The sequence below is a fragment of the Amblyomma mixtum genome, chromosome 4 (genome assembly GCF_055824585.1).
Source record: "Amblyomma mixtum isolate Tamu chromosome 4, ASM5582458v1, whole genome shotgun sequence".
In the NCBI taxonomy this organism is placed as follows: domain Eukaryota; kingdom Metazoa; phylum Arthropoda; class Arachnida; order Ixodida; family Ixodidae; genus Amblyomma; species Amblyomma mixtum.
In genome coordinates this window covers 50,285,668-50,291,121 of record NC_143015.1, presented here as the reverse complement: position 1 = coordinate 50,291,121, position 5,454 = coordinate 50,285,668, and the positions used below count along the sequence as shown (strand labels likewise).

General features: G+C 53.7%; 1 pseudogene; it reads right to left on the bottom strand.

Moving 5' to 3' along the window:
• Nucleotides 1–2,952: 2,952 nt before the first annotated feature.
• On the bottom strand, nucleotides 2,953–4,140 carry LOC149346467 (uncharacterized; annotated as a pseudogene).
• Between the last annotated feature and the right edge of the window lie 1,314 nt (nucleotides 4,141–5,454).

The window sequence follows — 5,454 nt, the reverse complement described above, 5'->3', positions numbered from 1 at the left end:
ATATCGGTCAGAGTGCGGTTGAGACGCTCAGTAAGTCCGTCTGTCTGCGTGTGATAGGCAGTGGTGAGCTTGTACTTAGTAGAGCTGGACCGAATAATGTCGTAGACAACCTTGGAAAGAAAGCAGCGGCCGCGGTCGTAATAAGTTGGCGGGGAGCACCATGGTGGAATATGAGGTCGTATAGCAAAAAGTCCGCAACATCTGTAGCTGTACTGGTTCACTGTGCCCGCGTGATCGCGTAACGGGTGGCGTAGTCCATGGCAACTGCAACCCATCTGTTGCCGGAGGAGGACTCTGGAAACAGACCCAGAAGATCCAAGCCGACGCGATGGAAAGGTTCTGGGGACACGTCAATAGGTTGAAGTGTGCCAGCTGGGAGAGTAGCAGGGCGTTTCCGGCACTGACACTCATCGCAGGCTGCAACATACCGGCGTACGGAGCGGAACAGGCCGGGCCAAAAGAAACGACATCGCGCACGGTCGTATATACGCGATACACCCAAGTGGCCAGCAGTGGGGAGATCATGGAGTTCATGAAGGTTAGCAGGACGAAGGTGCTTGGGGACAACGAATAGAAGGTTAGGGCCAACCGCATTGAGGCTGCGGCGATATAATATTACGCCAGACAGCACAAAGCGCCGCATCGAGGGATCAGACGGAGTGGAACTGAGGCGGTCGATAATTGGTCGCAAATCGTCATCGCGGCACTGTTCTTCGCACATATTGGCAAGGACAGAGATAGAAAACAGGTTGACTTCCGGGGCAGTGCCAATAGAGTCACACTGGCCAATGGGGTAACGGGAGAGGCAGTCGACATCTTGGTGTAACCTGCCAGACTTGTAAGTCACGGCGTAATCATACTCTTGCAGACGCAATGCCCATCTCCCAAGCCGCCCTGTAGGGTCCTTCAGAGAGGAGAGCCAACATAGCGCATGGTGGTCGGTTTTAACCGTAAAAGGGCGGCCGTATAAATAAGGACGGAATAAGTGCTTGGCCCAGACAAGGGCCAAGCACTCACGTTCTGTAATGTAGTATTTGCGCTCGGGGGTAGAAAGAAGGCGGCTGGTATAGGCGATGACACGGTCCTGACCGGATTGTCGCTGAGAGAGCACAGCGCTGATGCCGTAGCCACTGGCGTCAGTACGGACTTCGGTGGGGGCCGCAACAACAAAGTGCGCCAAAACTGGTGTGGTGGTCAGCTTGGCGATCAAAGTGTAGAAGGCTCGTTCTTGGTCAGGTCCCCAGACGAAGGTGGCGTCTTTCTTCAAAAGGTCGGTGAGGGGACGGGCGAGGTCGGCGAAGCCCTGAATGAATCGACGGAAGTACGAGCAGAGCCCCAAGAAGCTTCGGACGTCGTGCAAGATCGGGGAAGGGGAAATCTTTCACTGCCCGGATCTTATCAAAATGAGGGTGAACCCCCGGAAATCAACAATATGGCCCAAAAGAGTGATCTGACGTCGCGCGAAACGGCACTTCGAGGAGTTAAGCTGGAGGCGGGCGCGACGAAAGCGGGAAAGAATCTGGGAAAGGACTGCGAGGTGGGATGAAAATGTAGGCGAAAATGCAACGACGTCTTCGAGATAACACAGACACGTGGTCCATTTAAATCCCTGCAAAAGGGCGTCCATCATGCGCTCAAATGTGGCTGGCGTGTTACATAGGCCAAAAGGCATTACTTTGAACTGATATAGCCCATCAGGGGTCACAAAAGCGCTTTTCTCAAGGTCCTTCTCATCGACGGGAATTTTCCAGTAGCCGGAGCGAAAATCTATGGAGGAGAAGAATTTGGCACCGTGCAGGCAGTGAAGGGCGTCGTCAATACGCGGCAGGCCAGGCGGTAGACGTCCTTTTAATGATCCTATTGAGGTGTCGATAATCAATGCAAAACCGCCATGAGTCGCCCTTTTTCTTCACTAGTACCACTAAAGAGGCCCACGGACGGTGGGATAGTTCTTGGCAAGCATTTTTGTGACCTCGTTGTTTATGACCTTGCGCTCGGCGTGGGAGATATGGCAGGGCCTGCGGCGAATGGGAGGGGCATCACCGGTGTCAATGCGGTGCGTCACAACGAGAGTTTGACCCAGAGAGGTATTGTAGAGGTCAAAAATGTCAGGAAAATGACTGAAGAAGGTCACGAAGCTGGGAAGTTTGGGCGGGGCGGAGATCGGTGGGCATCATGGTCGTGAATGCGTCCGAGGACAGCGGAGTTGACCGCGGTTGGTCTGCCGGGTCGCGATCAGGAGAGGCATCTAAAGTAGCTACATGGCACTGGACGGGTGGGGACAACGTAGCGACGCACATGCCGGCTGGAAGCAGCTGGGTGGAGAAGCCGAAGTTCTAGAAAGGTAGAGACAGGTTGTGGGCTGTGACGGTGGCGATTGCGATGGTATGGGGCAGGACAACACTGCGGGTCAGTGCGAGGTCAAGGATTCTTGCAACGATGTAGCCACCATAGGGAACAGGGCGAGAAGGTGGGGGGAAACAAAAGATAAGGCTTGAGAGAGCTGGTGGGCATAGTCGGGGCAGGTCAACCGGAGTGATGAGTTGATGTGGTCAGGATCGAGTTGGGGAAGCTCAAGGTGAAGGAGACCCTGCGAGCAGTCAATGAGGGCGACAAAAAGTCTAAGCCGAAGATGAGGTCATGGGCGCATGTGGTAAGGACGGTGAACTGAACCGGCGTACTGTGGTCACCGATTGTAACGCGAGCGGTGCACAGTCCCTCGACAGCAGGCATGGCACCATCCGCGACGCGCACACGGGACGTTGCAGGCGTAAATACTTTGCGTAGGCGACGGCAGAGGTCAGCACTCATAAAGGAAATATGGGCACCGGTGTCAATAAGGGCGCGCACAGGAACACCGTCAACTGTAACGTCTAGTAGATTGGTTCGAGTCGTCAGTAGAGGGTTTGAGGTCAGAGTCTGACGCAGCGTCACCTCCGGGAGCTGCATCGCTTAGTTTTCCGGGTGCGATGGACGGTATGACGCAGCAGTCGAAACACGAGGCGACTGCGGTGAGCGTGAGTGGCGGGCTAGCGGTGAAGGCGAACGGGAGAACTATCGTGGAGGTTGATCGGCGGCCTCAGACGTCTCGGATAGGCGGTGGGGTGAAGAGCGGCGAGTATAGTTCGGACGGTAGTAGGAGGTGTCTCGCGGGGGTGACGTCCAGGGGCTGCGGCAGTGGCGGGCAATGTGGCCGATCCGAGAGCATTGAAAACAGATAGGATGGTCGTCTGGCCTGCGCCACTCATTTGGATCACGGTAAAGCCATGGTGAATAATAGGTGGGACGGAAAGAGACGGGAGGTGGTGGTTGCTGTGGGGACGGGTTTCCGGTAGCGCACAAAGCCGGAGGGAGGTTGAGATGGGTGAGTTCCTGCCGCACGACAGCCTGAATAAGCGACACGGAAGGCAGTGTGTCATTAGGTGTGGCCGATGATGTTACCACCGGGGCTAGGGCTTCGAGTTCACGGCGAACAATTCTTGTCACTGTGTCAGTGACAGGAGGAGAGTCTGAGGGCACTTGAGTTTCAAGTCGTTAGTCGTGGCAAGAAGATGTAGCGGCTGGGTTTGGAAGTCGGGAAAACTGCTGAGAAATGCGACGGCTTTTCACTTGTTCAAATCGATGGCACTCCTTGATAATGCTGTCAACAGTTGTGCAGTCTTTGCAAACGAGCAGATGAAAGGCATCGTAAGCAATGCCTTTCAGCATGTGGCCCACCTTGTCGGACACGCTCATGGTGGCATCGACTTTGTGGCAAAGTACCGATACGTCCTGTATATAGGCCACATAACTTTCCGTCGACGACTGCGCACGAGAAGAAAGCTTTTTTTTCGCAGTGATCTGCCTATCGTCATGTCTTCCGAACAGTGCTCGCAATTTTTCGTTGAATATATCCCAGCTTGTATATTCTTCTTCGTTGGTTTAAAATCACATCCTCGCCATTCCATTCAAATAGAAAATTACGTTAACAAGCATTAACGTGTGATCCCACCGCTTATATGCGCTTACGCTTTCGTAAAGGCTTAACCAGTCGTCGACATCAGTACCGTCGTTTCCCGGAAAAGTACCGGGGTCACGGGACGAAGCCATGCCTGCGAAAGGAGCAGCAAAAGGGGTCCGCGACTCGCCGGGTTGGGCCATGATGGTAGTAGCTCCGGTTTGACGACCGCTTCGGAGCTCCGTGGTACTGGGATCGATACCCGGCACACTGCACCAAATATGTTGCGTTGCCCGAAGGCTAGTCACAAGCAAGGGCGACCGGAGCGCAGAGCGAACAACACAGGAGGCACCGAACAATACTGCGCGCACACCAGTAAGGCACTTTCTTCACATCGTCTTCGGTGAATATCCGTTGGAATACTTAGGGAAAGGTCTTCATTCGACCTGCCTGAAAACGCAGGCACATATCGCGGTGGTCGGCCGAAATAGTGGGCCTCCTCTGACAGCGCATCAAAGACACGAGGAGGCAAGCCGGACTAGTCGGCCTCCTTCGGCGGTGTACCGAAGACACGGGGTAGAAGGCCCAATCAATCCACCTCCTGAACCATCGTACGGGGTCGCAGAAGCAGTGAGGAGGGGAAAAAGTAAAGCATTTTGTCACGGCAAGCCACGGGAAACCGCCGACAAATCGCCTAAGTTGGAGAGGGCGATTCTGATTGCCCTCCTACTCGATTAACCAGAGGCATGAATGATAGCGACTCGCCAAGGGCTTCCCGGGCTAAAATACGGTCCCAGAACATCAGCGGTGAAGCGGCATGTCTTCTCCTGACAAGCATGCATTTCCATGATGCCCGCCGTTCTTTGCAATTAGAATGACTGCAATGGAAAAGCCTGCCATTTCTGGACAGGCAGGCTTGTTTGATTTCGGTGGTATGGTCAGTTGCGCATGCCAGGCGAAAAATATGCAGCTGTGAAGCGCAAGCACAAATCTTCGTGCAACGTGTGCTCAGGTAGTGTCCGCAACATTGACTGTTCGTTTTAAGATTACCATCAGCAGGCGAAAGCGTGGCAGTGCTTCTACATGTTGGCGCATTTTCCTTCCCATTTACCTTATGCCGTAACTTGAAGCGAAGGCAGAATTTGTGGTCGAACATCATTCAGCCACCCATCTGTATGGCTTGGATGCGGAACGATTAAAGTTCATTACTCTCTGGAGAGACGCAATAAAATCTGCTGGCCACAAACATCTGAGCCACCTCTACAGGAAGTGGTATTCTCACGGTTTTGAAGTATTTTACACAGCCACCATCGCAAAGGTGTAGAAGCGAGCCTGCACTTATGTCCTTCGCTGCACTGTTCGTGGAGGCTCCTCGAAGGGCTAACGTACTGCTTTACAGAACAAGCACTGGGTTCTTTTCGGTCCATTTTAAACCGATGGTTATGAGCGTCAACGGGTGAGCACTTCCGGGCGAAACTCTCGATGTAATAATTGCCACGGGTGCAGTGAGATCTTCG